At 43.7% G+C, this 15,440-nt stretch overlaps 1 long non-coding RNA gene across 1 annotated transcript in view; it reads left to right on the top strand.

Annotated features, from left to right (window-relative positions):
* Window positions 1–15,440, top strand: part of LOC135112637 (uncharacterized) — a 203,509-nt gene that overhangs the window by 143,997 nt on the left and 44,072 nt on the right. The gene's annotated exons all lie outside the window — the stretch shown is intronic.

Raw genomic sequence — 15,440 nt, 5'->3', positions numbered from 1 at the left:
CAGCCTCACTGGCTGGACGCGTGTAAACAAATACGTTCATAAGCTTTGTCTGTGACATGTTTCAACCCACGGGGGGTAATTAATGCAAATTACGCGAGTTATTACGCATGACGTGAGGCTGATGTTGAATTATATGCAGCCCTTCGCGATTTATTTTGAAAACCTGTGTGTTGACGGTGGTCGCGTGCGTGGCGGTGGAAGAGGCGGCGGCAGAGGTGTTTAGCGGCGTGTTTCGTGGCGAGGTGAAGGCGAGGGTGAAGGTCGGTCGGCCAGGAAGGAATTGGAAGCAGCGCAACCGCAGAGGGATGAAGGTGACACTGTGAAAGTATATTCTTATAAGCACAAAAAGGAATAAAAGCGCTTGGTGGCGTTGTACCTTATTTCATGTTATTTGCCCTGACATGCTGCCTTTATCCTGCGCCTCGCCGGTCCGCTTTGAAAAACTGTCATCTTTCATACCTGTTAGTTTTTTTTTTTTTCTCTTTTATATTGAGGCACCTCTGACGCCACACTGTATTATTCTTTACTGAAATATTTTGTTGTGACACGCAGGACAAGCTCAGTCAAGGACGCGGGACTGAAAAATTTAACTTATTCTTCACTGTATTTTTTTTTCTTAATTCGTTTTTACCCACTTGGTTTTAACTAATTCTTCTCTTTATTCTTTTTAATTTATTTCTACCCAGTTGCTTGATTCTCAAAGGCGTGTACATATTTTTTTTTTTTTTCCTCAGTAAAAAAATTTTATTAAATTTTTTATACACATCTGTGTTTCGATAACGGCGGCTAATTGGAAAGTGTCTGGCAAAAAGCAGTGGTAAAGTGTTAGCAATATGGCGGCGCCAAAGTGTCGCTCACTCTTCGGTTTTGTCGGATATTGTGCCTTTTTATTATGAAAGCATCTCATGAGAAGGACGGCAGCCGGAGCCATCACGATGCTTCTCTTCTGTTTTCGAAATATAATTTGCGACATCGAAACCCCTTGAGAATCAATTTCCTTTGATTTCCATGTGAAAAGTTCAATTTCCGTAATTTGAAATGCGAGGCTGCAGAGGAAAGGAAGTTCAGGAAGGAATCCATCACTGCCACTCAACTGTGCTGTCCTGGAGGAGTGTTCCTGCCGGCGCCTTCCCTCCAGGTTGCGTGTGTCAAAAAAGAAAAGAAAAAAAACATTTCCAGATCATTACACTTTCAATAAATGCGAAGTGATCATAAAAACGTAAAATTAAATAAGCGAGTGTATATTATTAAACATTTAATTCCACGTCTATATTTGCATTTATTTTTTATTTCATTTTATAGGAAAGGGATAAACAGGTTGGTAGCTTATCCCGATAGCGTATGTTGTATTAAATGCTCGAAATTAAATAATGGTGTTGTACTCGTATGGGAAAAAAAAAAAATATTGTTGTTACTACTGATATTAAATTTTACAGATTCAAGGTTAACACTAATACTCTTTTAAAGTAAATATTAACCCAGAAAAAAATATGACAGCGCAACAACTGAACGTGCATGAAACTCATTAGTATTCAATTTACACCTGGTTAATAATCTCCAGGTAAGGGGTCATCTGGCGCTGCGCGAGCCTTGTGTTGCTGTGTTGCTGCCCTCCTCTGCGTCTTCGTGTTTGGAGTCTCCCCTTCATGGCTTATCCTCGTCCTTCTTGCTTCTTTGCTACTATGCTTTTTCCTCCTCCTCCTCCTCCTCCTCCTCCTCCTCTTCACCCATTTAGTACTTTGCCCACATTCTTTGTTTTTCTCCTTGTTTTCGTCCTCTCCTCTTCCTCCTCCTTTTCCTTTTCTTTTTCCTCCTCCTCCTCCTCCTCCTCCTCCTCCTCCTCCTCCTCCTCCTCCTCCTCCTCCTCCTCCTCCTCTTCCTCCTCCTACGTCTTCTCTGTCTTCTGCTCATCCTTAATTCCCTCATATCGTTGTACTCCTCCTCCTCCTCCTCCTCCTCCTCCTCCTGCTCCTGCTCTTGCTCCTGCTCCTGCTCCTGCTCCTCCTCCTCTTTGACTCGAAGGGCCTCACAAAGGCTGCCAGAAAGGGAGAGTTTCATACATGCATTTAATTTGAATGATTCCATGGCTGCTCTCTGAGGGGTTGCGAATTAAAGGTGCTCCTCGAGGACGAGACGTGGTCCTCGAGGGAAGAGAGGAAATGATTAAACGGGCGAGATAGACGAGACGACAAGGGAACCGGTGGAGAGAGAGAGAGAGAGAGAGAGAGAGAGAGAGAGAGAGAGAGAGAGAGAGAGAGGGAGAGGGAGAGAGAAGAAGAGAGAGAGGTCAGGCTTTTCAATCTCTAATTTGCTTGGATGCATCTTGTCCAACGTTCCTTTTTGCCCCACATACTTTAAGGCGGGGAAGGAGAGACCCTTGCCTGGACACGCGGCACGTATACTTCACTGGTGCACTTGAGACATGAGGCGACAGATGCTTCTAAAACCTGAGAGGCGAAGGACGCGAAAGACTTACAAAGACCCACAAACGATGCAAGGCTTATTGGCATCCACGTAGAGAGACAGTAGAGCCTGGGAGAGTGCAGGAAGAGAGAGTGGAGGGAGGAAAGGAACGAGACACTCTGCATATTTTGGGAGTTAGTCACTTGAGGCCCGAGTGTGTACGGAGCGTGAGATAAATCCTGCATAATGAGACTGCATAATGACCTCAATGATTAATGCCGCGAGAGACGTCTAGCTATGGGCCGCTCCCGCGCGTCTCTTTAACATTAATAAGTCTTGGCCGCCAGAGAGAGAGAGAGAGAGAGAGAGAGAGAGAGAGAGAGAGAGAGGGAGAGAGAGAGGGAGAGGTTGTTAGAATGAAAAAAAAAATCTTCCTTGTTTTTATTTTCCTTTAAATTGTCTTAATTCTTGTCATACATTCCTTTACTTTCCATTAACTTCCCTTCGTCTCCCTTGTGTTTTCCTTTTGTTTGTGTTTCTTTCTTTGCTTCTTCTTTCATGGTAATTCTTGTGTTATCTTTTAAGCATTTGATTTAATTTCCTTTTCACTAATCCCCTACATTCTTTATTTTCTTTTTATTTCTTGTACTCCCCTTCCCTTCCCTTCCCTTCCCTTCCCTTCCCTTCCCTTCCTGTCACGCACATCGCCTCACAAGCACGGGCGTGGGATCATGTCGCGCTTCTGCCCACACACTCCCACACATTTCATTGTATCCGTCCGTCTTTCTGTATTAAGTATGCTTGCGTGCGCGTTTCTCTCTCTCTCTCTCTCTCTCTCTCTCTCTCTCTCTCTCTCTCTCTCTCTCTCTCTCTCTCTCTCTCTCTCTCTCTCTCTCTCTCTCTCTCTCTCTTTACAACAACACACGCTCTCTAACCACCCGCTTCACTTCCATAATACCTTCGTCGTTTTTGCTTTACATTTAACCCTCCGTGTTTGCGGCGCGTCACGCTAGGGCGCGTCACTAGCGGGCGTCTGCCACCACCCGGAGGCAGCGCCCTCCCCTCAGCTCCCACTGCTCCTAACTGGCTATTATTATGTGATTAACCCAACCCTCGCCACGCCAGCCACACGCGGACAGACTCAGACAGGAGCGGCGGGAGGTGCTGCATCGAGGCTGACATTGGGAGTAAACGAAGAGAGAGGAAAGGGAAGGAGGATAAAGAAGGGAATAGGAAAGTGTAGGAAAGGAGGTAACGTAGGAGGAAGAGAGGACAGGACAGTGAGGAAATGAGGGAGGGTAAAGGAATAAATAGGAAAGTAAGAAGGGTAAAGAAGGAATAGGAAACTGAACGAAAGTGAGTAAAAGAGGAGGAACAGAGGAGAGGACAGTGAGGCAGAGAGGGAGGGTTAAATTAATGGTATAAGTATAGGTGTTCTCAGCACACCGGGTAAAATGTGCAGGAAAATGAGAAATGTTAAAGACGCCGCTGCCCTCATTTGTCTCGTGACGCGGAGCTCGTTTAGCCGCCTTGAATTCTAAGAAAATAATGACGCTCGTATTTTAGTCACGATTTAACGCAGTTGACCTAGACTCCCTCGGCTCTACTTTTCTTTTAAACACACACACACACGCACATACGCGCACACACACACACACACACACACACACACACACACACACACACACACACACACACACACACACACACACACACACACACACACACTGCCTCCAATCACTCCCATAAAGTTTACATGGCAGGAAAGTAAGGAGAAGAAAACGAAGAAGAGAAAGTAGGCAGGAGGAGAAGGACGAGGAGGAGGAGGAAGAAGAAGAGAAGTGCGAGAAGGTTAGCGACCCAGATCATGTCGCACGAACACGGACCGACAAGTTTATCCGCCCACCCAACTTCCCTCCCAGCACTCCACACTCGCTCCGGGAATCCAGAGAACATTTCGCTGTTAATACTCGGCGTGAGATGGAGCTGTGCATACCGACGCAGCTTAGCGGGGTTCGCCTTGCATTAACTCACATTCAGGGCGCGAGGACTGAATGCCACATGAGCGCTGGAGTACTAAGGGCCACAATCTCAGTAGGGCGGTAGGCAGCCTGTCCCGTGCGTGCTGTCTATTTTGGCGAATGAACGAAGTAAAAGAATGCAGGCAAGACGTGTGGCAAAGCGCCGTGAGTCACGCGAGGTGAACAGTCAACGAGAGAGAGAGAGAGAGAGAGAGAGAGAAAGGGAGAGAGGGAGAGGGGTAGTGGGTTGTTCATTTTGTTAAGTGACTTTAACAGACTACGCCGTGCTTCATGAGTCGCGCCGCCTCTCTCTTCATTTGCTCCTCCTGACTGCCGCTCCTTCCCGCTCCTCCCTCCTTATCACTTGTATTTTAATCTTCATTCTTTCTTTACCTGGCACCACCTGCTGGATTAATGCCGAAAATGATGTGTAGGATCTTCACGCGAATGTAATATTAGCAGTAGGGACTATTTGAAAATGTAACCAATTCAAAATGGCATTAGCTACTGATACTCAATTCCGTTCCGTAAATGTCAAACTCGCGCGCTTCGTCGAAGTTATTGGTTTTCTATACGTTTGTTTTGGATGTCATGAGTGTCTCAGTTTCAGACAGTTGAAATTGTACTAGGAGAGTTAGGTAAAATGTAGTCACTCAGCTTAACGTTACATTTGTTAGGAGCGTACGTATGTGAATTACAAGGAGAATTGCAAGAAGGACCGGGAGAGAGAGACAGAACAAGAGGCAAAAGCGCGAGAAAAACAAAGTAAAAATATTGAGACTCCAAGATGTAAGATGTACACATGAATTTTATCTTCTACTCACCTTACCTTATCTTCTGCTATTTCTATTTCCTTTTAGGTGTGGCATTTGAGCGAGCTTCTTCTTTATCCATTTTTTTCTCCTTGGTCGATCTCATTCAGTTAATGAAAAATAACTTACATTAATTTGATTTCTTCCTTGTAAAACCCTGTTACTTTAGTCATGATGCTTAATAATTCTTTCTTTCTTTTTTTTTTTTTTTTGCCACAAGAGTATCACTACCTCGCACAAGAGACCAGGTTATGAATTTCTCTTAGGGTTCAAAGAAACTGCGGAATAGAGAGTGGTGTGAAACTGTGAGTGTTTGGAAGAAAGGACATTGAAAGAATCGGTCAATACTTCCATTACCAGCAATAGCACCAAACCACACGAAACACATTTTATCCATGTTAATAGTAGTAGTAGTAGTAGTAGTAGTAGTAGTAGTAGTAGTAGTAGATATCCGCAGAAACAAGTATGTCGAGGTTGTTTGCACTATCCATATCGGTTGACTGCCTCGCATCAGGTAGTCGAAGTCACAGTCACACTACAAACACCTTCATCACGATCAATAAGAATCTCTCTCTCTATTTCCCTTACTGGACTTGGTTTTATATTTCCCTTACTGGACGCGGTGAAATAATCAAGCTTCATTATTTCATCGCCGTTAGGATAACAGTCTGACCAGAATATCTTGCTGGTAAACTACGTACTATTGGGAAAACCCTAACAATGTATAAGAAATGCATGAAAAAAATGGAAACTGGTGAACTATTTTGACAGCATAAGAAAAGTGTTAATCTTCAGATAAACAAAACTAACGCACACTCAGTTTTTCGTTTCCATCACTCAGGTCAGGCTTATATCAGCTTAGATTTTTTCCCTACAGTACATCACTCTGCAGGTATGACTTAAGAAGAGTAACGACCCGAATCTCTAATGTGAGACATCAATATCTGTGTTATGGAGACAGATGGGCCGGGCTGTGGATCACGTCAGAGTGTTTGTGTTCCTATTGATGTTGTAGCAAGGAACATTTGCCTTCATCTGTCTCACTCCGGATACCGTTATAGTGCCTTTGTTTCGTGACTTCCTGGAACGGTAATGGTAGTGGTGTAATAGAAGTAGTAGTGGTTGTGGTGGTAGTGGTAGTGGTGGTGGCGGTAGCTTTAATATTATTAGTGATGGTGGTGGTGGTGGTGGTGGTAGCTGTAGTAGTAATATTAGTAGCAATAGTAGCAGTACTGTAGTAGTAATAGTCGTACCAGTAGTAGTTAATAGTGCAACATTCTCGTATTATAACCAGTACTTCGTCTATCATGTTTTCAAACGAAGAATTGCATTAAACAAAAAGTTCCCGTCACTCTCCTGATGGGCGGCGCCAGAATCACCATAGACAAATAAATTACCAGCTATGGTTATGGTTGTTATTGTTTCTGCCTCCATTACCACAGACACTCAAACGCAAGGAAATTTTTGATAATCCATTCAAGCCATTTAAAGCTTACACATCCCTGCTCACTTCATCATGCTTATTGTGGTGCAGAATTCAGGAAATCCACGTTATCTTAAGGCTTCACTCAGCACGTAACAGCGTGTATTATGTATATTTTTCTATATTTGTATGCATTTCTATGTTTTTGCTACTTTGCAGGACGCACACTCGTAACCGCTTTGTTCTGCCTCATACTGTACATATTTTTACTCACCATCAACGACAATATTCGAAAGTTACCAGTCTTTATTCAAACCACCAAGGAACTAACATAAGCGGCATACAGTCTTCCCCAGAGTGGACTATAATAGTTAACTGTGACTGTAAACTTCGAGCGTAGGTTTAAATCATCGAACTTATATCATATCAAACACAGGTCAAAGCATTTAAACACTTGCTTCACCACACTCGACTCAATGTAACGTAAACTTCAAGCTAAGGTTTGAAGCATCGAACTTGTGCAATACGGAACAGATCGGAGCATTTCATCACTTGCTCCATCATCTTTGATTCTTGTTTATAAATATGTCACGACCTGTATAGGTTTCATTGTTCAGATATTTGTGTAACGTGAATCTTACGTGGGTCTTACAAATTCATAAAAAGGCAGAAATTCAAAAAGCGTTCATGCGCAAAGACGACTCGTATGTACAGAGATCATGGTTATTGATAGCGAAGTGAGTCCATTAGTGAGGCGAGGAGGGGGAACCTGTTGCATTTTGTAGCGTTTGATGATCCTTTGCAATCTCACCTAATACGAAATTTTGTCTGCGTCTTGATGACCTTCCTGTGTGTCAGGGTCGCTGCGTCGCCTTACCTAGAACAACTCCGCAGCACTGTCTTCCTTGTATCCATTTAATCAGGTGTGTGTGTGTGTGTGTGTGTGTGCGAAAATTTTCATTCATCTCATTTACGGTCACACACACACACACACACACACACACACACATACGAATACTTCCTCTTTCCCCACGCTCTTCTCATGCATTAAATGAGTTTTTACGTGTTCAGGGGAAAATCACACACACACACACACACACACACACACACACACACACACACACACACACACACACACACACACACACACACACACACAGGCGGCATCAACAGTCGCCTTGTTGCATTATTCAGGGAGTAATTTCCTTCGTTGGCGACTCAATAATCAGAAGGGAAATTAGGTCTCCTGCTAATACACAGAATGAGGCTCACATCTTATCGGAGCAAACTTAGCTAATTTCCCCCCCCTCCCCTCTCTCTCTCTCTTCCCCCTTCTCTCTCTCTCCCCCCCTCTCTCTCTCTACCCCCCTCTCTCTCTCTCTCTCTCCCCTCTCTCTCTCCCCCCTCTCTCTCTCTCTCTCTCTCTCTCTCTCTCGTCTCTCTCTCATCTCTCTCTCTCTCTCTCTCTCTCTCTCTCTCTCTCTCTCTCTCTCTCTCTCTCTCTCTCTCTCTATCTATCTATCTATCTATCTATCTTCACGTGGCTTCTTTCCTTTTAATGTTTCATCAGTAATGTGGTTAGAAATATGACGTAAATGTGAATACTTTACCCTCCTATCAGTCAGCGAGGCCTTACATGATAAAAGGTAGAGTTTTTAGTCACTGAATTTGATTGCTTGGTAGTAAACAGAGCTTATAGTCACCACCACGTCGTAGGTAACAGATTCTCACCTAAGCTCAGAATTACCATAGACAGATACCTGAGTTGAAAGGGTACATGCTAATAAGATTATTAACTTTTTTTTTGTTGTTGTATTTTTTTTTTTAGTTCACCACAGTAATAACAGGAGTAATACGACTGGTAATGAAGGGAGGTTGCGTGATGTGTGTGTGTGTGTGTGTGTGTGTGTGTGTGTGTGTGTGTGTGTGTGTGTGTGTGTGTGTGTGTGTTGTTGGGTTTCTCTCCTGGGTGGGTCGGGATCACCGGTGCACTGAGCCGTGTGATGCACCTGGAAAACGTACCCTTAGCAGGTAATCATTTATGGATGAGGTGGTGATGTTTTATTGAAAAGTATATGTATCTTTCTTTGTGGGATAATTAGTCTTCTTGTTGACTGGACACACATTTCTGGAGGCTAGTACACTTTGAGATAAATACTCTGTATGTGTGTGTGTGTGTGTGTGTGTGTGTGTGTGTGTGTGTGTGTGTGTGTGTGTGTGTGTGTGAATTATTTATCGAATTTAACTAACATTGAAGTAATAGAATTTTTGTTGGTGGTGTTATCTTGACTTTACTCTTTACCTTCACGGAAAGTAATCGTTCCTGAGATGTAAAGAAACAAAAAAAAAGCTTGGCTACACATGCTACAGTTTGCGTGGAGGTAGCAGCAGCAGCAGCAGGCGGGGGCGTCTCACCTTTGTGTGAGGACGATGGGAATCCCTTTGAGCTGCTAATTAGTGAGTCCCGGGGTCACCTGCTCTCTAATGGAACATTCCACGGTGAAAATTTTCCTCTGAATTTTCTTAACGCTCATGTTTGTTTAAGGAATGGAAAAGTGTGGTATTCAGCATGGCAACGAGTCACTGATGAAAACCTTCTCATTCTGTGGGTAAGAAATGTGATGGAATGAATGTGCATGGGTGAATGTCTTTCCTTCGCCTGACCCTGTTAAGAGTCTCCACAGAGGATCAACTTTCCCCATAGTGTTCGGTCTTCTGTCTTCAAAACACAAATGAAGCCTGAACCGCACACATGCTTTAGGATTCCAGAACACCTGCGTTATACGATGAACATTTCAAGGAAGCCATTAGAGGAAATTGGTAAAGCACAGAAAATTATGCCCAACATGCTGATCTGCTGTGCTCTGTTCTTTAGTCTCCATTAGCAATATAAAGACAAACAGGATGATCACTGTAATAACCCTGTACACGTGTTCACTTTTTCGTCTTTTCATTTGTATTATTCACACAAAAGCGCCTGGAACCCAAATAACATTATATATCAACGTGTTCTCAATCTTTGGAGGCCTTTATTGGTCTTAGTAGATACGGAAATTAAAATAAACTCGACAACACGAATATATTACATTTAAGTGGCAAAGCGAGTTATCTAATTTCAATGATAATAAGGTCATACTCTCCCGTCGAGGCCATAAAGCACTAATGTATCCTTGTAGGCCACTCCTGCCTCCCTCCGCTGGCCTTTCACTTATGTGTGGCACGAATGAGAGAACCGTTTGATGTTTGCATAATCACTCGTGACCGCAATATCCAGCAGGGAAGAGTGATCTGCTTAAGTGCCGCAATACTGCCATTGATAAGCCTGCGTTTGTGAGCTTGTATTTATGTGTGTTTGACTGACGCTCACACACACACACACACACACACACACACACACACACACACAGAGAGAGAGAGAGAGAGAGAGAGAGAGAGAGAGAGAGAGAGAGAGAGAGAGAGAGAGAGAGAGAGAGAGAGAGATACTCACTCATTTTGTCTTTCACACCACCACGAGCAGAAAAAAATGTGTACCAAATGCATATTCATCCATTTACCCTTTCTCTCTCTCTCTCTCTCTCTCTCTCTCTCTCTCTCTCTCTCTCTCTCTCTCTCTCTCTCTCTCTCTCTCTCTCTCTCTCGCAGTCTATCTATCTATCTATCTATCTATCTATCTATCTATCTATCTATCTATCTATCTATCTATCTATCTATCTATCTATCTATCTATCTATCTATCTATCTATCTATCTATCTATCTATCTATCTATCTATCTATCTATCTATCTATCTATCTATCTATCTATCTATCTATCTATCTATCTATCTATCTATCTATCTATCTATCTATCTATCTATCTATCTATCTATCTATCTATCTATCTATCTATCTATCTATCTATCTATCTATCTATCTATCTATCTATCTATCTATCTATCTATCTATCTATCTATCTATCTATCTAAATGTTAAAAGGAGACTACTATTTTTTTCTTTTCTTCTTATATCTCTACCTATATCTGTTTATATACTTTTATACAGTAGTCTGATTTGTAAAGAATAGCATTTAAACAACCGTAATCCTCAGAATCATTAAAGATAAAAGACAAAACTCCAGTACTGTAAGCTCACCTATCGAAGGTCATGCATGCGAGCGACTGAGGAGAGAATGAAGCGAAGAGACACATGAGGGGAGGAGCAGGGAAGAGCTGGGCGAGGGGCGGCTGGAAAAGACAAGCAACGTACATGCGTGTGGGTACCAGCACATGCTAGCTGTTTGGTAATTGCCTTCAACAAGCATAACTTTCATGGGCAGTAAGCGAACAGGACAGGGAGGAGCCTCTACCACCACCACCACCACCACCACCACCACCACCACCAAGGTCACGTCAGGCAGTGGTGTGTGGAAAGGTGTTGCAGTGTTGCGTTGTGCTTTGTGGTAACCCTGAGGCCGGCCGGTGATGACAGACTGGACACGGCGGCTGGAAGGGGAGGAAGGAGCGGGAAGGTGGAGGGAATAAAGTATGAGAAATGATGTCCAGTTCGGAGGGAGAAAGGAGAGGGGAGGTTTGGGGAATAAAGAAGGGAGGAGGAAATAGCCAAGAGAGAGAGAGAGAGAGAGAGAGAGAGAGAGAGAGAGAGAGAGAGAGAGAGAGAGAGAGAGAGAGAGAGAGAGAGAGAGAGAGTATGAGAGATTGACTGCATAAAGGAGAAAGCAAGAGGAAGGAGGGAAGAACAAGGAATAGCATGGAGGAGGGAGGAAACCGTGAAGGAAGAAGAGACATGAAGGAAGAAAAAGGAAGAAGAGACGATGTGCAGGAAAGAGGGGAGGACTCAGGAGTAAGTGAAGGGAACAGTAGGAAGAAGGGAAGAGAGCGAAAGATGAGAAGAGAGGAAACGAAGAGAGAGAGAGAGAGAGAGAGAGAGAGAGAGAGAGAGAGAGAGAGAGAGAGAGAGAGAGAGAGAGAGAGAGAGAGAGAGAGAGAGAGAGTGAGTGAATAAGAGAGTGAGAGAATTATGGAATGATAGGATGAGTGTATAAACGAGTAGAAAAATAAAAGATTGAGTGAGTGAGTGAATGAGTGAGTAAGTGAGTAATGTTAGTACAGGGAAGTAATAAAAGGCGGTGCAGCGAGCCAGTACACGAGGGGGTGACAGAAGTCGTTATTGTATTCACGCGTCCAAGCCAACAAACATCATCAGGAGGAAACACAGCGCGGCCGATACACACTCATTACGCGGGACACACTCGGCTGCCGGCCAGGGCGACTAATGCCACATGACACTTAATCAGCCTCGCGTGACACAGGTATTAGCTCTTACCTTGTGCCCCAGAGAGAGAGAGAGAGAGAGAGAGAGAGAGAGAGGGCGGAGAATCATGCATGTTCTATTTTCTCTTACTTTTTCTTTTTTTCCTAGAGCTGAGTCAGTGAGAGCACGTGTCAAGAGCAAAGACAGTTCCTCATCCCACAAGACTTAACGCTAAGGTTTTCGTCGTTATCAATCACTCGTGCACTGCTTCACCTTCTCTAATGGCTTTCTTTTATCTTCAAAAGAATTTTTCTTTTTTCTCAGTGCCTTGCTTTCCTCGCGGCCAAAGAAAGCTCTCTCTCTCTCTCTCTCTCTCTCTCTCTCTCTCTCTCTCTCTCTCTCTCTCTCTCTCTCTCTCTCTCTCTCTCTCTCTCTCTCTCTCTCTCTTTACGCTCTTTCTCTTCAACGTACTTGCATCCACTGACATGAATCACTTGAACTGATTGAATTACAGCCGTGCCTCTTTATTTGGTCTCTGTTGAAAACTGGTAGTTTGGTATATTTCTCGTGCTGTGGGTTCCGAGTCCTTTCTTGTAACGCTTAGTGAGTTAGTTAGTCAATCAGTCATTCCGTCAATCAGTCATTCAGTCAGACTGTTAACCAGGCAATCAACCAGATCTTTTGTCTATAGGAGTTTTTGTATAGTGATTGGGTTATTCATAGCGTCAAGCAGTAAATATTTATTACTGTAAGAAAAGAAAATGCAAATTCGTTCCAGAAATCACAAATTTATCACAGTTTACATTATCAAGAAGGACCTGTGCGTGTTCCTCGCTTATGTAGTTTTCTAATCAAATTAATCCCAGCATAGAATTTTTGTTACTCTTCAAAACAATGATTAAGGTTCATTAAAGCAAGATGAGCACTGGGAAGCTTGACATTAAACGTTGTATAGAATGAGAAAAGTTATTTTTTTTATTTCTTTATGGCATCAACCACTAATTTTGTTCCCCATGATGTTCTACACGATCATGGGCATCGTGGAATATAAAAGGATGCAAAGACACTCAAAGACGCTAACGTACAAGTAATAGCAAGTGGATGGGAGCAGATGGAGGGTGGAAGATACTCAGCATGCATCTGTTATTGTATCAGTCACTATCTCGTTATTCATGACATTAATACAACGCGAGAACATTATGAATATCCTATGATACGTACTACTAAGAACAGCAAGTGGAAGGGAGTCGGGTGGAGGGTGGAGAATAGTCAACACGTCCACCACACTGACGCTGCATCCACCACCTGACTTATTCATGTTTCCCTGATTGGTTTCTGCGATTGTTTTTCATTGACTTGGATTACACTGGAGGGTTTTTAATGGGGAGCTCAGAGTACGTAGCCATCTTTGCGTAATGAACGTGTTTTGTGTGCAATAATTCATCACAGCGAGTACGATGCCTCTGAAATATTTCGTATACAGGGATTATTAATACGGACTTAAGACGCCTTTTCTGTATCTTCTGTTTATTTTTTTCTTCTCGTGTGGTAAAATTCCTAGCAGTGTTTCAACTTTACGCGAGATGAAAAACAACAGCGACATAAAAAAAAAGAAAAAAAGAATCAGACTAAAGGACTCGCAGCGGGTAGTATCAGGCGTGTGCTCATGAACATTTGCCCTTTAGTGGTGACTTTTAGAAATGCCTTGATTACACAGTCTGACCCAAATTAGTAGTTACGCACTTTTTGGTCAGAATAGTTGTATCTTTCAAGAGTCATGTCAGGATTGTACTTTACTGAACAATTTTGTTTTACGTTTGAAGTTTTTGGTCTACATTTATTTGCATTGTAGTTGGGTATTTCGTTAATTGAGAGACGGATAGACAGACAAATAGATAGGCAGAAAAAACAGGCATCCAGATAATAACACACACACACACACACACACACACACACACACACACACACACACACACACACACACACACACACACTTCAATGCCGCATCCACGGTGCGCACCATACCTCAATGCGTCATCCGCTGCGAGTTAGCAAGACGAACTGGCAAAAAACAAGTACATTGCAGGGACCTTACTATGACCATGGGCGCCCATCTATTTATCTCTGCTATTCTGTAAACTTTGCTCCTCTGCGTCGCGGCTCGCTCTCCCATTAGCGCTGGCAGGCGGTGCTTTGCTGGGATATCCTGGATTTTTTTTAACGTTTTATCCCGCAGGACGCTCTCGTTGTCCACCGTAATTTCCTCAACACGGTGCCATCGTGAAAGAAACATGAGGTATTTTAAGCCACTGGAAAGAGTGTAGGAGCTCTGTTGAGGCTACCAAGCACAACAAAATGATAAATATTTTTCATCCCTCTTACAAGCAAACCATGATTGAGGTTAATAATTCTGACACCCCTTGTATATCTAATAGTGTTATGTATTTCTAGTAAGCTGCAGTAGAGTAACCTTAGTATGTGTTGTGTATATTGCTAACTGTTGATTAACAGTGTCCGTTACTCCGTTAACACAATACATGTGCCTGAGTGTACACCTTGGGGGGATTAGAAGGAACGAGAGAGAGAGAGAGAGAGAGAGAGAGAGAGAGAGAGAGAGAGAGAGAGAGAGAGAGAGAGAGAGAGAGAGAGAGAGAGAGAGAGAGAGAGAGAGAGAGTGAGTTTGGAGAAATTGCGCAATGTTCACGATTCCTGTAAACTATCTGGGAAGCGTGTCCAAAGTCACAACACAAAGTTTGGACTCAAGTTAGGCGACATAAACATCATGCAGTCTATTGAGGCGCCCATATGCTGCCGTCACTGGAGCCTGGCGCTCCTTGGCGGGCTGTGGGGAGCGTCGCGGCGGTGCCTTCCAGGCGCTGGAACTGTTAAATGAATCCACACATTGACTCTTCTTTATATTGGAGACGTGCTGAGTTGGCTTAAGGGCTTGCAGCGAGCGGCGTGCCGGCGGCGTGGCAGCGGCGTGGCGGAGGCTGCGTCCACGGAGGCTCTTGAAGGTAATCTGGTGTTGACGTCAGTGCAGCGAGGTGGGAGGGGCGGAAAGGGACCTTAAAAGTTTCATCTTGCCGGAATCGAGCTCATGATTCTCATTTGAACAGCCGCGCCAAAGTTGCAGCGGCAATTAGTATGCAAATTTTCGCTAATTAAAAAGTTTGGCTTGTATGCCTTTGTGTCCGCGGGGCGAGGAAGAGTATTAACCAATTAGGGCGTCGTGCCGTCGAGCCGCGACCTGTGAACGGCGCTGCAACACATCACTCGCTTCATTATCCTCCTAACGAGCTGATGAGATAAATAAAACCAAATTGGACACACGTGGCTTGCTCACCTGACTTTTGTATTGTAGTTATGACGAATGTTTGCACGCGGCGTGGCTGGGCGCGGAAAAAAAGTGACGGTGTTGCCATTTCGCGCAAGCCCTTCATTACAAAACAAAGCACGCAGTACCATTTGTCTAATAAGAGGAAAAGCTGATGAACCCGCGGCTTTTCCCTCGCTTTTCAGGCCCAGATACC

The sequence above is a fragment of the Scylla paramamosain genome, chromosome 24, assembly GCF_035594125.1.
Source record: "Scylla paramamosain isolate STU-SP2022 chromosome 24, ASM3559412v1, whole genome shotgun sequence".
NCBI classification, from domain to species: Eukaryota; Metazoa; Arthropoda; class Malacostraca; order Decapoda; family Portunidae; genus Scylla; species Scylla paramamosain.
Note: the sequence above shows the minus strand (reverse complement) of the source record. Positions and strands in the feature narration are given on the sequence as shown.